This window comes from Nipponia nippon, unplaced genomic scaffold, assembly GCF_047370975.1.
Source record: "Nipponia nippon isolate SJK-2023a ecotype South Korea unplaced genomic scaffold, ASM4737097v1 scaffold_2, whole genome shotgun sequence".
In the NCBI taxonomy this organism is placed as follows: Eukaryota; Metazoa; Chordata; class Aves; order Pelecaniformes; family Threskiornithidae; genus Nipponia; species Nipponia nippon.
The window spans coordinates 124,142,209-124,159,191 of NW_028262336.1; the positions used below are offsets into that span (position 1 = coordinate 124,142,209).

The 16,983-nt window shown below is 39.7% G+C and overlaps 1 protein-coding gene across 17 annotated transcripts in view; it reads right to left on the reverse strand.

Moving 5' to 3' along the window:
• DLG2 (discs large MAGUK scaffold protein 2) overlaps positions 1-16,983 on the reverse strand; it is a 1,061,109-nt gene that overhangs the window by 648,340 nt on the left and 395,786 nt on the right. The gene's annotated exons all lie outside the window — the stretch shown is intronic.

The window sequence follows — 16,983 nt, forward strand, 5'->3', positions numbered from 1 at the left end:
GCTTGCATATCCTGCAAGACTTCAGATCAGCAATACTCCTCTTCAGCTGAAGCCAATTCAATATATTTTTCACCTTCTCTCATGGGTTGTTCACTCTAAATTACCTTCATTTTGGTATATTTTTTCTGTAACATTCTGGAGATCATCTTTCTAATGACCAACTCCTATCTGCTCCAGGAGTTCTTCCCAAAACTGGTTAAATACATGCCACTGCCAAATGCAGTCATTTTCTACTGTCTTACCTTGAATCTGCTCTGGCAGCCTCTGTGCACATCTCCTCTGAGACCAGACTGGTTATTAAAATCCGATTATTAGGAAACAAATTTAGGCTTGGGACATTTTTTTCTACTAAACCTTCGTCAAATGCATGAGAGACTTTGTCTACAACCAGTAGCTCTCTTACAAGTTTATATTCATTTAATGAATCACACATTTTAATAAAAAAAAAAAAATGTTCCTTATTTGTGGAAAAATGGTGATTTCCCAAGCCCTTTTTGGCACTTGCTTTGTGGTCAAAATTAACTTAGATTCGTTTCCTATGAATAAGAGCATGAGATATTTGCACCCACAATCTAAAGTCTTCTTCTGTATTACAGCAAACTGTTCTGTCTTTATCACCTGTAATGCCAAATCTATTTCCAGGCTTCACAGGGTGGAATAAGGGGATTGAAAGAAACTTAGTATTTCAACTATGAAGATCATAAATGAAATAAGATCCTCTAATTCTTTCAGCTTCCCAAATTCTATAATAAGACTAAAACATTAATTTCCCTGTGTTGCTCTCCCTTCAAAGAAACCATGTGGGTTCAGGATGCAGGTGTCAACATGGATCAATGCTATGATCTACCAGTACCCCAAAAAGCAAATAACATAACATACAACAGGACTCAGTGCAGCTTTGACCCAGCAGCCCACTTTTTTCCAGAGAGCTTCTAGTCATGGCTTTCTAACTTTTCTAGGTCTTATGCTTGTAAGGATATCGTGGATGTGCTTCCCAGTGAAACATTTTGCTTGTCCAGCCCAACTCAAATGGCAATATAAGGAAAAAGTATCTTCCAGGGATGGAAAAAGCATTGTATTGTTTTCTAAGGTATCTGCTGATACATCATCAAGCTCACAACACCTGGCATAAATTTTCTCCAAATCATCATTCCCTTCTTTTTTTTCCTTACCAAAGCTAAGAACTGTGCTTGCTTTGGCAATCCTCAGGGTAAAGGACATTTACCCAAATGCATGAATTGCAGATTGTTTGGTCTTCATCATCTTTTCTGATGCCTCTGGAGACTATAATCGTGCTCATCTGCTGAGATGAAGGTGTTTATGCCTTTTTAGTACCAGAAAGACTTGTCAGGCCTTCAGCTGCCACTGGAGAAAGGCACAGCTTTCCTATGAGTGTGGTGCCATATCTACCACAGACACATTGGGGGATGTCTCAGATGCCTGAAGACATTTAAAATGCTGCTAAATGTCTGTGTTTTGGCAGGTTTATTACTCCTGGAGAATATTTTTCCGATCTCCACTCTGCTTCCTTAATCTTTAGGAATGCAGCTTCCTGATGAGGAAAAGGAACTCCCATATTTTCCACTAGTAAAAGAAGTATATTTTCCTTAGTACCATCACAAGATGAGTGTCTTCCAATGTGCTGATCATCCATCCAGTTAGTTCAATGCTTCTTTAATGTGGGGTCTGCAAAGTAAACTCTGCTCTTCAGAGGCCTCTCTCCCTGTTCAGCTTTTGCACACTGATGTGGCTATGCTTCTTTAATGGTAATAGGTGCAGCACTTAACTCTTTTATTATCAATAGTAAATTTACTATCCAGTATCCAAGCCTATACTTTTCTAACAAAGAAAACAACTGTTTCTGCCAACATAATGGTGAGCATGCCATGTCCAACTTCATAAGTGTCCCATTTACTTCCAGTTCAATAGTGTATTTATCTCCCAATGAACTGCTGCTCATTGCTCCTATGAGGATTCATCTGAGCAAAACACGCTGGTGGCTGTTGCCAACTTTTGCAAAGCAATATAATCCATCCTCCTTCTCACATCTTTCCTTTTGTGACACCCAGTGGGCTGGCTTCTGTTAACTAACTCTGCTTCTGGAACTCCACATGCTTTTTGCTGCAGAGTTGTGGTGCCATACACTTAGCTCTTTTCTCTTACAGTGTTCAAGTTCTCAGGATATAATTGTCTACCCATTACCCTGAGTCTGGACTTGGTCCCTTCTTTTGTTTGTCAGATCCTTACATCTTTACCTTTGGGACTCTCAGTGCATTCCTGAGTTTTGTTTACCCTCCCAGTCACAAGCTGTGTTGGGAGGTGACTTGGGCATGCTCAATCCCTCCCCCACTGTTTTCTGCTATAGGACAGCTAAGCAGGCTTGAAGTGCTCTTGGAAGAGCTCCAGCTGAATGACTGGGAGAAAACAAACACTGGGTGTAATACAGAATATAGAGTCAGCACGTGTTCATGCTGCACACTGAGGACTGGCAGTGTGGGGTGCACAAGGGACTATGCTTACGTCTCAATGCACATGTAACCAATATGATCTCTCATCAGACACTCAACCCCCCAGCAATGCCAAATGGCTCTTCACTCACAGAATTACCTCAACCTTTTCTCTCTCTGATTAAAACCACTACTGATATTTCATGCTTATGGGGTATAGAGCATTCCTCATCCTTCTTTACTTCAGTTTTATAGGCTTTTTGCCTGAGGCAACAAAAACTATCAAACATATCAAGGATTTCAAACCAGCTATTGTAAGAAAAGAAGCTGCCCTTTGTTGGCATTCACTGCTTGCAAAACTAGAGTGGTGTTGCTTTCATTGTCCTCCACCTTCCTGGAGAATTTCAGCCCTGATGATGTTGGCTTTGAAGTGTTTCACTCTCCTCCTCTCCGTATTTTCTCTGTTCCTTTTAACTCCTTCTACCAATCGTGCTCAGCAATCCCTTAGTTCTGACAGCGCTTGTAAGAGGTCTCCTTTAGATTATGTCTGGTTTCAGCCAGCTGGGAATAACCAAAGAAATCTCATGTCACCTCCCATGACCCAGAGACTCTGTCTTACTGACATGAACACAGAGGCATTCACTGGTTACCTCAGAGAGGACTAATCTAAAAGAGGTCTGTCACAAGACTTGTTTCCAATATATCCTACCTGATTCTAAAGTTTAATTTCAAACCTGTCTTTCTAACAAAATACAGCAAATGTTACTACAAACAAAAGGAAAGTAATTATGATGAAAGACCTTTGGGGATTATAACTATGCTGTATTTTTGAGTGCCTTTGGGGACATAAATATATATTTTAGCTTTTGTGCTATATCCAAATAAATAAAATATACCAAATCAGAAATATGTTGGCAGGAAATCTTTATGCTGTTTAATTTTAGCAGGATGCTAAGTATGAGACATTGACCTCATGACTCACAGGGAAAAAATGTGTATTTAAAGAACAGAAATAATTGCTCTACCTCAGTAGGTCCAGCTTTCCTATATTTAAAAGAGAATCACTGTTTAAAGACATTCTCACATTTAATTGTTCTAACATTTAATCCCTCCAATGACAACAGAATAGAATTTTTATGAAGTTTCTTTCTTAATATTTCTCAATTCTCTTTAGATGAATTCTTAGTGAGTTAATACTTACATCTGCTTTATATACTCACAGCTCTTAAATACAGTGAACTCTTACTTCTTCTGTCTTTAGGTTTATATCTCTGGGATTTTAGAAGCCTGCAAATCTTCATATTATTCTGTGAGTCTGCTCAGAATATATTTATACATACATTATGCTTATGTTATGTATATATAATGTTATCTCTTTTGACTTTATACAACAGCTCAGCAAGAATATGGTCATATTCAGTAGATGCAGGGATGTGTATTTATTTGTATAAGAAAAATTCTACCCCCCCTGTCCTTCCTCTAAAGTATTAATCCTCTTTCTGAGCCACTACCCTGAAGAATTATGTCACTGAAAATAGACTTACAGGGCAACCACAGAAAAAAAAGAAACTGTAGTTTGGAAAAGTACTTTACATAATACTTGTAAAGCTCACTACCACGAACATGCCATTCACTGAATCTCATGACAGTAATAAAAATGAATAGTACCCTTTAATGCCTTCACCATCTAAGACACATTTCACAAGAGTATAATATGTGGGGGTTTTTTTCACAAAAATTTCCCTTATTCACTCTGCCTGCACAAAATAGCTCAAATTTCTTACAGCTGTCAGTCTCTCCCCATATCAGCACTAAACATCTCCCTCACCTTGATTATCAGTCCCCTTGCTCTGTTAAGACCTTCATTTATGAGAGACACTTTCTCATGGCTATATGTACATTTTGGAAAAACTGAACATGAGCAAGGCGGGGGATGGAGATGAAGAGATTAAGGGAATGTCTCATGGGAACGTCTGCTGGAAACGCTGTTCAGGTGATACAGGAGAACTGGAGACAAATCTGCTACGTCACTAGACCGCTGCGTCTTCCGTAATCCTTGATGGATAGGCAAATGATGTTTAGCCCTTTTAAAAAAACTTCATGGGTGAAATTAGCTCTGCAGTATTAAGTGCAATGTGTAATCAAATGTTTGATACTAGTGAGCTCACTGGAAAAAAATGGGTGCCAATTTCATCTTACTAGCTCTTGAGATTCATGACTGCAAGGTGTCTGTCACAATCGTAGCTAAATTTGAAAAATGATAGATCAGATTTATGACAAGATATGGATTGTTCAGGCATTATGTTTTAGCATGAATACTTATCAGATGGGACAGAAATTCAAAATCTCCTCTACATTGCAACACTTGGCTAGAGAAATAGCAAAAATAAATCACTTTTAAAGATGAGATTTCTGGTCTGATTAACGTCTTCCTGACCAGCAAGTCCTAAATCACTCTGACCATGATAATGAATGATCCTATTTTACACAAACATCCACACACATCCACTGCACCCAGGAGACAGAGCTAAGGTTGCCATGGGAACTTTACCTTCAGATTTTTTGGTTTTGTATAATTAAAATAACACAAGTCTAATGTTTCAATAATTTAGTTTTAGCTTGTAATTAACTCTGTTCACATTTTCTTGAGGCAGGAACTCTATTTATCTGATAGGTACAGCCCAATACAATAACTTTATTCAACATTTCCAAAACTTGGTTTCCTAAGCAGGGGATATTTTAAACTGAAGTTCACTGTGCAGGAATGACTACAGTATAACATAGAAATAGCTGCATCAGTGTTAAACCAGGTGGTTCAGCTGCTGCTAAGGTAACCTCCACAGCAGCAATGAACTTAGCAGAAGCTGTGCAATTGCACTGTAGGCTGTGCCAGCTTTTGGCATAGGCTGACGTTGAGGGATGGGAAGAAGCAGAACAGTTCTGGGACCTGATACCTCCCTTCCACCAGCAGCCCTTGCCCCATATGCATTTTATCCACCACGAGGAGCACCAGCAGTTCCCAGTCTTGCTCGCCAGGGTTGCTCTCCACTCACTCTTGGTTCATCCTTTTTCTTCTCCTATGCTCTTTCACGCCAAGTCCTAACTTTGCCTGGATGTTCAGAAAACTTGAGTTAGCTCTGACTGTATTGCTACACTCAGGCTCCTCACTCTAAACTTAGGCTCTGGGTTTTCAGAAGAGGTGACCTACAAACCTCATTGATGTTAAAAATGATTGAAAATATGCAGCAAATAGCCTTCCTCAACGAGTCTTGCCTGCAGATGAGGGCTTTTGTGTCTTATGGAAGTTGCATGAAGATATCAGAAAAGAATGGTCACTGGAGTCATCTGTCTTTCCAGTAAAGGGAAACTCAATCTTTTGTGCTATCAGTCTCTGGAGCAAGGCAGAGTATTAAAAAAAGCAGCACCCTTTCCTCAATGTTTAAGCCTGCTATTTCCTCTAGAGACTTGGACCTTGCCATAGGTTGTACGCAAAACAGAGGATACTCACACTGTGCAAGGATTATTGATCTAATTGCAGTAACAGTGCTGCTACTGATCCCAAGAACATTAGCTTCATAGCATGCAGTTGATATACATGTACAGATACTGCTGTCGGTGCTGCAGACATGGAAAATGTGCTTTCTGAAGAGCCAGCTGGTATATTTAAAGGGAAAGGAACTGAGAAAAAACAAGTCTTTGGCACTGTAATGAAATGAGACCCTACCATATAGATCTGTATGGAGGAAGAAGTTTAGTTAAAATATTGAGTATGTCTCCTCCCTAAAGGAATAGCACTTAATACATGTTAAAATATAATTGTATAAATGAAACTCAAGTGTTTGGGTTATGTAAAAGGTGCTGTAGGCGTATCAGCTTAGACAGAGGTAATTAGATCTTGTATATTAACATTTTTCCCTTAAAGGGATAATCAGCAATATTTTTAGTAGTGGGGATGCTTAAGCCTAGGAACTTGTGGAAAAAAAAAGGCCGTTTGGACCTCCTCATTTAGCTCTGTGTTTCCCTTGCTCCTACCACTGTCACTGACCGGACTGTAAGAAAATTTTTGCAGAAGATTGCCTGCTTAATGCAATCCCAGCTGGGTGCCCACACAATGGCAACACTGCTACTGCTTTTGGTGAAATCAGCATAAAACTGAATCGCCTGCAAGCATCAATCATGGTGCTGAAAATAGGACTAGATAGTAGCATTAAAGAATACAATACTTGGCATGTATATATAGTAACAGGTCATACACTGAAGCCACAAAAAAAGTCTGTGGCAAGGCCAGGGAAGGAAGAAATCAGAGCTTTAATCTCTCCTTGAGGCAAGGGTTAACATTTTATACATAAAAGAGTAAACAGTCACACATCACTGCTTAGCTCAGTCAGTTTGAAAGATACAATAAAAACAAATACGATTTTACTCATAGTGAGTCGAACGACAATCAATGGCTCTACAGCTTTTGAGTGTCCAATTGAAGCCCTTGAAAAATCAAGTGGATGTATGGGAGGATAGGTTACTACTCCATCACAGGATAAAGGTGGGAGAATGTCACTGAATTCTTGTATTTTCAAATATATTGCAAAGCTTTCTAGAGAAGAGAACCCATTTATTTTGAAAATGGCACACTGCACCTCTAGAAAGTGGAAGAGCAGAGCACAAATTAAAGGTGCTGTCAATTTTAATTTTTTTCTTTTTTTTTTTTTTAAGATAAAAGAAGACATGTACAGTTCCTCAAGCCAGGAAAACAAAACAAGGCCAAAAAAAACACCCACATACAAGATCTAGATCAGGTATTTTCTAACTTGATTACTGTTATCCATGCTTGTCTTTTCAAATACAAGAAAAACGTCCCATGGAAGAAATTCCAGGAGGAAACCCCAGACTTTAAGCTCTTCATTGAGAAGTTTGTACCAAACTTTGGAATCCAACAAAAAGCTCAACTGAAGTCAAGAGAAGGTTAATCCAAACTAGAAGTATTTCCCCAGTTTCATATTTCTCCTTCCATGCAATGGCACTGAAGACATCCCTATCTGTACTCTACTCATACGAGTCTTTCTGAGGAGCTTGAGAAGAGTACAGATAACTTGTTTCTAGGTAAGTCAAAGCCCCTCTTGGAAAGTGAAGGGAAAAAAACTACTTTTTGGCTTTGTTCCTAAAGTCTCAAAAGATCAGGATTTGTGGATTGAAGGAGCTGGGTGGCCTAAACAGAGCTCTCTCTTCAATGCTCACCTGACATGAGAGGTGAGAAGAAGCAAGGAACAGTCACCAAGACCCATAGAACAAGCTTTCCTGTCTTCCCTTACTTCGACCCACACCATGTATGTGACAAAGAGATGCACAGCCCTTTCCTAGAGGCATTCCCAGCACAAATATCAAGCAGCTCAATTGAATTTTGCCCTGAGGCTAGTGACTGGAAGTTCTCAATAAACTTAATAAAGGGTTTTTTAAAAGACGGATATTCAGATCCCCCCAAAATACAGCAACAATTACAGAGCTCATTAAAAAATTCAGAACCTTTTTCACTTGCCAGTTTTCCAAGGTGCATTTGTTCTAAAATGTGTTTTCTGTTGTGGGATTGCACCTGAAACTGATCTTTGCAGACACCAGCCAAGCACAACGGTGCATTTGGGAGCGGGGAATAGCAGCAAGTCAACATGTCTCTAAGCAGTTTGCACTGTTCTTAGGGGTCAAGTGGGAGCTCAGCAGCAAGCTGCTACATGGCTGTTTGTATCAACTCTGCAAGCAAGGCCAATAGGTTATCTACAGCCAAAGTAGTGATGTAAACAGCTGTAGTTGGTAGCAAACACAGCCAGAAGGCCACTACCACCTGAAGACTGGTTGTTTCCAACCACAAAACTGTCAAATCCTCAGGTGTCTCTGCTTATATTTATTTCATTTAATGTTTAGTAATAACACATTAAAAAAAAAATAAACTGCTTTACTCTTCTTTTGGGATCTCACCTGCTGACCAGTACATATGATAGATGCCTACAAGGTCTTTGTCTTTTGGGAATGGCACTGTAACTTTAAACATCATTATATCAACATGTGTCAGACGTAGAATTGTTTTGTTCGCACACTGTAGGCTCAAGGACATTATTATAAAGGGAAGAAATTAACTTCATTTTCAAAGCTTCACACACAGAAAATGCAATTTGCAGAGTAACAAGTTCAAAAACTATTCAGCTCTTTCTGGTTTTCAGCACCTTCTCTTTTGTCCTGCTACAGCTTCATTATTTTCTTATTCTTTGCAGTACACACTAGTCTTTTTGGATGAAAAGAAACCATTCCATATTAGTCACACCAGGAAAATGAATTTTGGCTTGCGGTTGGTGAGTGAAGATTATCAGAACTTTTATTCGCATGCAGAAAATAACAATATAATAGCTAAGGAACAACAAAGAAATTCTGTTTACTCTATCACTTTTGCATGCCTTGTCTTGCACTCAAAAAAGCCATCTGATGCATGACTACATTAATCCTCTTTGGTAAATTTTGTGTCAAAACTTATTGGCCCTAAGTCCAACTAAAATCCAACAGATACCAATGGACCACATGTAGTGTTGTACTTTATACTCATTTGAGGCTCTGTGGAGCTTTTTTCAACCTAATCTAAGCATAATGGGAAAAGCAAGAGAAGAAAATCTTCTGTGGCCTCTCACCCTTTAAAATGGAAGTGATATTTTCAGACCAAATACCGAAATTTCTTTAGGTACCAACTCTGACAGAGGTCTGAGGAAATTTTGCACGTAAGCATCTCAATAAAAAGCCCTAACCCTAATTTCTGAAGCTAATCTACATCAAAGGATAGACGTCTCATTACGTGCTGTGCCTTGGGCTTTACATCAGTCATTTACGTGGTTTAGCGAAACCTGGAATTACTAATACTGAGATATTTTACTACAATATGCTTTATCAGTCTTACTTTGGTCTCTGCATCAGCTTCTGACCATCTAACTATGGGAATAAATTATGTAGGAAATTCAAAGCAAAATCTGCTCCCTTTCCCTTTCTTCGCTTATTTTAATTTTAGTTGCTCTTAATTCAAGGAGTTAAAACCTTCTTTAAGAAATAAATGTTTTAAAAACATTGTCAGGATTTAACTTGTTTTTGACAACAAATGGTTTTATTATTTACTGCACCATTCAAAGTCCTGTTTGACTTCTCACTCTTGCATAAAAAATTTTAGGGACTTGTCAATGTGCATTTTTATATAAGGCAAATAGACCTCTGTATCACAAACATTTTTGACACGTTCAAGTGCAGCTTTACAGCCTTAAACAGACATTCCACTTCTCCCACCCACCATCTCATCCAAGGCCTACAGTCACCAAATTTTCAGAATTTAAGAGTGGGAGTATTGCTAACGTACCAGGTAAGTGCAGAGTTTAGTGACCTGTTTGTGCATATGTACATATATGTGAGAGGGTATGGACACATTTCCCTCTGCTATTTACTCAAGAAATGTCGTTAACTTCATTCTCCTTCTCAACCACATCCACTGACCTGGGGTCTAACAGTGAATTTTAAGCGAGAGCCAGCAACAGCAAAGAAAGCACATATGCATATTTGAGAAGTAAAGCAAAGCAACATAGGAGATAAGACACAGGGCTGAATAAAGGAAGCACTGGAGGGCGAGACGTACCACATGGTCAGATCCTTAGAAGGTGCTTAATTGCCATGAAAAGCCAAGGGGGCTGGTACTTAAGTGTCTCAAGGATCTTGACCTGAGAGTCTCACAAACTCTATCTGAACTTTTTTACTAGAGAAACTGAAGCACTAAAAGGTGAAATCCTAGCCCCTGTAACAGCAGCCTCTACAATGGGAGCCCCTGGCAACACTTCTAATTTTAGTAAAAGGGGGTTAAACTGACTTTCTCCACATCTTTTATGGAATCAATAGAAGAACAGGGAGTAATGCTCAGAACATTTAACCTCCTCCCCCTTGTTTTAAACACTGGATTATGCTTCCCAAATTTCCTTCTGTTTTAGCCAAAGAGATATTTCACCTGGCACTGCTTAAAAACCAAACTGTTTCTTCTGCAAAGTGAGGTGTACGGCTGCATGCTAAATCATCTCATTTCTCCTGTTTTCAGTGAAATTTGGATGAGGTGATTTATAGAGGTCCTTTCCAATCAACCTTTCCATGATTCTGTGATTACTTTGTATACATTCTGATAATGTGAGCTGACCCTTTGTTATCTAGGCTCCTTTCTTTTATGAATAAACTGAAGACAGTAGAAGAAAAAGCATCAGACTACAGAACAAGTAATTCTTATTTAATAACAGAAACTTTATTATGGAGCCCGACGCTCTCCCTCCTGGTGAATACAAAGAGTCAAGAAATAGCTTGTGTTTGCATGCAGAATGTGGATTAGTTTGAGAGCAGCTCTTTTTCTCTGGCTCTGCACACTGAACATTTTTATTCCAATTACACAGGAAAGTAGTAGTTGCTAATGCTCTGTGAAAAGGTGCTGCAATCCAGCACCAGTAAGAGATTTATACATCAGATCTGTACAGATTAAGCAATTGTAGACAGCAAATTAAACCTTTCTTTTAGGAAGCCAGCTCCAGCACAAGATGCAACAGCCTGAGGTTCAACTCCCAGCTCTGTGAGGGAGACGACGCTCCTCTGTCCCTCCAGCCCGAGGCTGAGAAAGCAGGTGTGAAGCTCAGGGGCCCTACAACAACAACACTTTTAATACAAAGCTTCTTCTTCATAACCAGATCTTGCAGTCTTCTGAAGATTTGCCTCACAGTCATGCTTCCCTCTGTGATAGCTTCCAACATCTTTAAAGGCTATGAACTTCAAGACACTGCAAAGACATGCCCTTAATGCTGTAAAATTAAAAAGCTGCATGACTAGAACTCACGTGGGGGTTGATGCATATAGTAAAGAGTGCAAAACACCAGGGCTTTACGGGAGGAGGTGCAACAGGCTCGTCTGTAATACGTACATACACACAAAATTAGATCCTCAAGCGCATTTTCTAGGTCATCTTCTTCTCCCTTCTCTGCTCTCCCCCTCCTCCCCTGAGTTTTCTTAATTGTTCTGGGAAGGAATATATGTTTCAAAATGTATCAGCAAACGTTGTCTTATGAAAACATTTTGTCCTGCTTATTTTATATCCCAAACTACTGTGTACGAAATATTAGTCCTCAGTTAACTTTGCCAGTGCAAAAATGTACTATGCTCTCTTATGCTGTCAAGTGTTTAGTTCCTACCCAGCTAATTTACTGTCTTACTTAAGCCAAGGACCAGAAATCCAAGTGCAAACACTAACACAGGCAAGGGAATGTAATGAGTAGGAAAGGTATAAATTTTATTTATTTTATAGGTACAGTGCAAAACACTGTTACTAACAGTACTGAAAAGACCTTCAGTCACAGCTCTGCAGATTGTTATGTCCTGGATTTGATGGGACTCCGTAGCGCTTTGCTTAATTTATTGTAGACTGCAGAATCTGGGATTTAATGCGTAGTTTAAGAGAGCCATATGGCCCTCTGAACTAGGCTGAATGTCCCTCCTAGCAATCAGCCTAACCAGAGTTCCTGAACAGTCACAAAATTTGTGTGATGCAGTTACTGATTTGCCTCCTTGCAACAGGTTTATGTTCATCTGCTTGTCTGCTTCCTGCCTCATGTATCATCCTATGACTATTTTTAAGCAATCTTTGCAAAATAAAAGCTCAAATAATCAGAGCTCTGGAAAATGCTTCTCCCCTGCAGCAACTTTATATAATAAATTAGATGATAGGAGCACTACTTGGACGGGTGGAGATAAGAGCCTGTCAGCACTCTCATTTCAAACCCTCTTTTCCAGGGACTTGCAATTCAACCATAACAATTTGCTATGGGCAGAAATTATTGGGATGTGAAAGCTCAGACCTGGAGGGAGAACTTTAAAAAAAAGATGAACAATAGTATTTCAAGGTATACCTGAAATAAATACTGCGGGGAGAGGGCTGGACAGCAAAAAAGGAGGAGGAAATGCTTTAATTTGCACTAATATCATTCCATTTTCACATACAGCCCCCCCTATCTTAGCCTTGCCATGGCTTTATGTTGGTCCTTAAAACCTATGGCGCATTGTACTTACACTGTTCATTTCATTTCAGTGCTGTGTACATGCAATAATTATTAATTCTCATTATTCCTCTGAGGCAGGTATTACCAACTTGACTTTCTAGAAAGAGACACAAGGCACAATTTGCCCCAGGCCACAACAGGAACTCTATGTGAGAGCCAGAAATAGCAATAAGGAGTTCCTGTTCCCTGTCCTAAATCAAGGCCACAGACCCCTCTCTGGCAGTGACTGTTTTCTAAATGTTTTATGGAGGTAATTATCCTGTTATGGAACTGTGTTTAATACAGACGGATATCCCCGGGATATACAAGAATTACAAGGCATCTCACTGCCAGCTGACAATACTTCTCAGAAACAGTGTAAGTGCCAGGACTAACATACTTTAGCAATATACTTTAACAGGTGGTAGTTATAAGCTATATACGAGTCTTACAAGGTGGTAGACAAGTGTGAATTATTAATTTAAATGCCTTTATAGGTATGCAACCTTTTAATTCACTGAATTTAAACTTCTTTCTTACTTGCAGGATCTGTAGTTAATAAAGTATAAGTGAATATAGCTAAGCTGGTGGGAAGTATTCAAGGGTGGAGTACGCCTATGTGCTGAACACAGGATCTCTTGCCTTTTGCTGAGTCCAACACAGGTTTCTTACAGATTTGGGCCCGGAGCTCTAACACAATATACCTGGGTATATTCCAGAAGGACTGTCACAGGTGTGGTGGTGGTAGGTCTGGAAGAACCAAGCCTGACACAGGTCTCCACCCTATTTGTTAGATTTTCCAAGCTCCCAGTTGTGGAATCATGCCCAAGACCTTTATGCTACATCTACTATGCTAAATAAATTCTTTTCTTAGCACGATCCTTCGTTCCCAGGCCAAGTGGTTGAGAGAGGCTCATGTCCATGTTGCTACTAAAGTGGCATTTTTATTAAATGAAACAGAGGAGATGTGTTGCAGGCTTTCAAATATCATGTAAATGAATATCACGTATCATGCAGGGGTGGGGGGTGTTTGAAGATGTAGCCCAGAGGATAGCCTGTAGGCTGCAAGTAATCTTCCCTGATGCAGTCTCATCCATGCTCCCTCTTGGAAAGATTCCCTGGAGTGAACAATCCTTCAAGCCATGCCTACAAATTATCTTGGGAGCACCCCAAAACACAACCAAGGAACAAAACTAACAATTTTGCAATATGGAATATCGGGAGTCAAGTACTTGAGTACTCTTTCAGCAATATAGGTGTATCCTAAAAACTTTGCAGCTGGCCCAAGGTCTGTAGTTATAGGTCTGTTTCCAGAGGGGATGAGCTCACATCTTGCAAAGCAAGTGACCTTGTATGCGTCTACATTGTCTTCTGCAGGCAGCTATGTGTTGACGTAGGCTCTGTACCACACTTGCCATAGCTACAGACCCTCCAGGTGATTCGTTGTGTGGACTTCAGTGCTGACACCAGCTTACATCTTTCTGAAAATTCATATTTGACATATTCCATCTTAATTACACTGAACAGCTGCGAGCATCTCCTAAAGGAAAGCTCCCCAAAATGATGTGTCAGGATTCTCAGAATCAAGGTTTCTGAAATGTCAGTTTGAGGGAAAATTGAAAACAAAAAATTTTCTGTTTCACTGAGAGTCAGACATTTTCCCAGAGAGCCTGCTGGCTGGCCACGTACAACTTGGTGGGGATCGTTTGAATACCTAAGGAGTGCAATTCCTCATTGAAGCTGTGCGAAGAGGGACATTTTTACCTTACAGATTCGTAACGATACTCTCTATACACTCAATAGCCAAGTGACTCAAAAGAATAGCCCAAACTGCCCTAGTACTTCATCAGATCATTCTGTGCCATCTCTCCTGGGATTATAGATCATTAACTTCTACAGGGAGCCACAGGAATCCCCATCAGTAATCTTTCTTCCCATTCAGGTTTCCATTGCATTTAGCACAACCCCCAAATAGGCTCTCTTGAAAAATCCTGTCCCTAAGGATTATTAATATTATATCAAATGCTTAAAGCTGAAGGAAATATAATCAGAAAAGTGAAAGTAATAAATACCTATATTTTAATAATGAGAATATTTCTGACAGCTACACTGGAAACATAAAAGCTACTTTTCAAAGATCAGGAGAACTGTTCAGTGACAGTTTTCAGTTTTATTGCTATTATCACCTAAATATATTTATATAACACTTCTTTATCACCATTCTCTTCTATGACATCTTTTACAGTTAAGATGAATGTCTATATATAGCCTTCTCTTAATCAATAATTAGTTTGTAAAATCAAGCAGCTCATGTAACTGCACCAAGTCATTCCAGTATTTATATATTTCTATTTGAATGTACCTCATTTTATGTAATTATTACATATAATTTAAAGCAAAAATGTATTTTAAAAATTGAGTGTTTGAGCAAACTCTGAACTTCCCCTTCAAAATATTCAGTAACCCTTAGCTATGTGCCTCCTGCCCTACTTTTTCCATAGGTACACTTTATTGTCATATTTTCATATATTTTTTCATATTCACAGTGCTTGTGAACCACAACAATCAATTCTGCTTTATTACTAGCTTAAAAAGAAACCCATTTCCCACCATGGCTATATGTTCAAAGGTACAATACAGAGGGTATTCACAGCATCCTTTAACTTCAGGTGAATTTTAAGTAATCTAGAGTGATGAAAATCAGACTCCATTGCTGTGCTACCAGTAAATATTCTTGTTGTGATGACAGAAGCATGCACAACAAGCACGTGGGCCATCCAGCCCAGTGTCCAGCCCCTGATGGCAGCTAGAAGCAGATATTCTGGCAAAATGTGGAAAAAAGGCCAGTGATTAAAAATTATGTGGGGATTGAAGATCCCACTTACAACAGAAGTTTCTTTCAGTGTATACACTTTTCAAGAAAACAAAAAATTATTAAAAAAGCCACTTTAGCATTGTTTTCTTAATTTAAACTATCTGCACATTTGTTATGGAATGGTTTCTCAGGGAATCTCCCACCAGCCACCCATCTCCTTCACAGCGTACAGGGAGCTCGTGGGCAGGACAGCGGCAAAAAAATGAGATGCAATATTCTCACAAAAGCAGAAATATTTTTAACATCTGATCTTGATGCTTTTAGAAAAATGCCTGGGCATCACCCGCCCAGACGTTGGCCAGTGCCAGTGAGTGACAGCTAGCGAGTGAGCTCACTCTAAATGAGACTGAAATGGTAACACTTGTTTGCATTCCCTAACCAGTGACTTAACTCCTGTGTGATTGAGGGGATGGGCCCATCATTTCAGAGGATTCATGATCTAACAATTTTTTTTTCCATTTTCAATCTAGCCAGACCTCACTGGTGGTGTTTTCTCTTCTGCTTGCCTCCTCAGGACCCTTGCCCAGGCCACTGCCTTCTCATCCTACCCCTGAGCTGCTGTCTCTGCCTCGTCCTTCCTCATGCCTTCCCTCCACTTGCCCCACCTGGATCTTCCTGCTGCAGCCTCCTACCTCTCCTTAGGCTTCTGCCATCCTTGTGCCACCTGTAATATTGATTTCTGCAGCACCCACACTGAGTTAAAGATAACAAATTCAAGAGCACTTATGAAGTTGCAATCTGCTCACTTCTGATACCAGAGTACTTCACCAGTGCAATGCTCCTCAACGGTTGGGAACAAGAAGTTCTCAAGAGTAGGATCCACTTTACAAACTTTTCAATACTGGCAGGAGTTCCTGGCAGGGTACCACAGCCTTATAACTCGCTACTTTGGCCTCAGGAAAGTTCAGTCTGATGGCCTTTGAGTACAATGTATACTTTATCTTTTCCCACACACATTGATGATGGGTGGGAACTGCTGAGGAGTGCTTGTACTTGTGCTTAAGCCAAGAGTGTTAAAGTGCAGGGTGTTAGGCAATGCCTAACAGAAAAAAAAAAAAAAAAAATACGGATAGCTGAAATTTCTTGGGTTTACACCCCATGTCCAGCTCGCATAGATGTTATGCCAGAGAAGAAAACTCTCCCTGCCTTGAGTGTTGTACACTAATGCACAAATCCTCTGTGACACAACTGATCATACTCAGAGCCTCTTGCCAGTGGCAATCCTGCATCTCTTCTGCAGCTCCTTCTATTGCTGAGCATTTTTATTTTAACACCACAGTGGCCTAACGAGAATAATATGTGGAAGTAGGTTTCTCGGTGCTACTATCAAATGTTACGCATAGCAAGTGGCAGTAATGTTCCAGATGACTTACTCTGCTGATTGTCTGTGAATAGGCAGTAAACTCTTTCAGAGAGTTCTGGAACCATATACAATATATAAGTCATATATGGATCACAGAAGTAAGAATGACCATGAATATATTGTACTTTTACATCTGTCCAGTTCTGGCCCCCCCAAAACCACAACTGAAATATGTCAGTGGAGTCAGAGGTTATGCCCACACCAGTAAGCAGCAGGAATGGATCCACA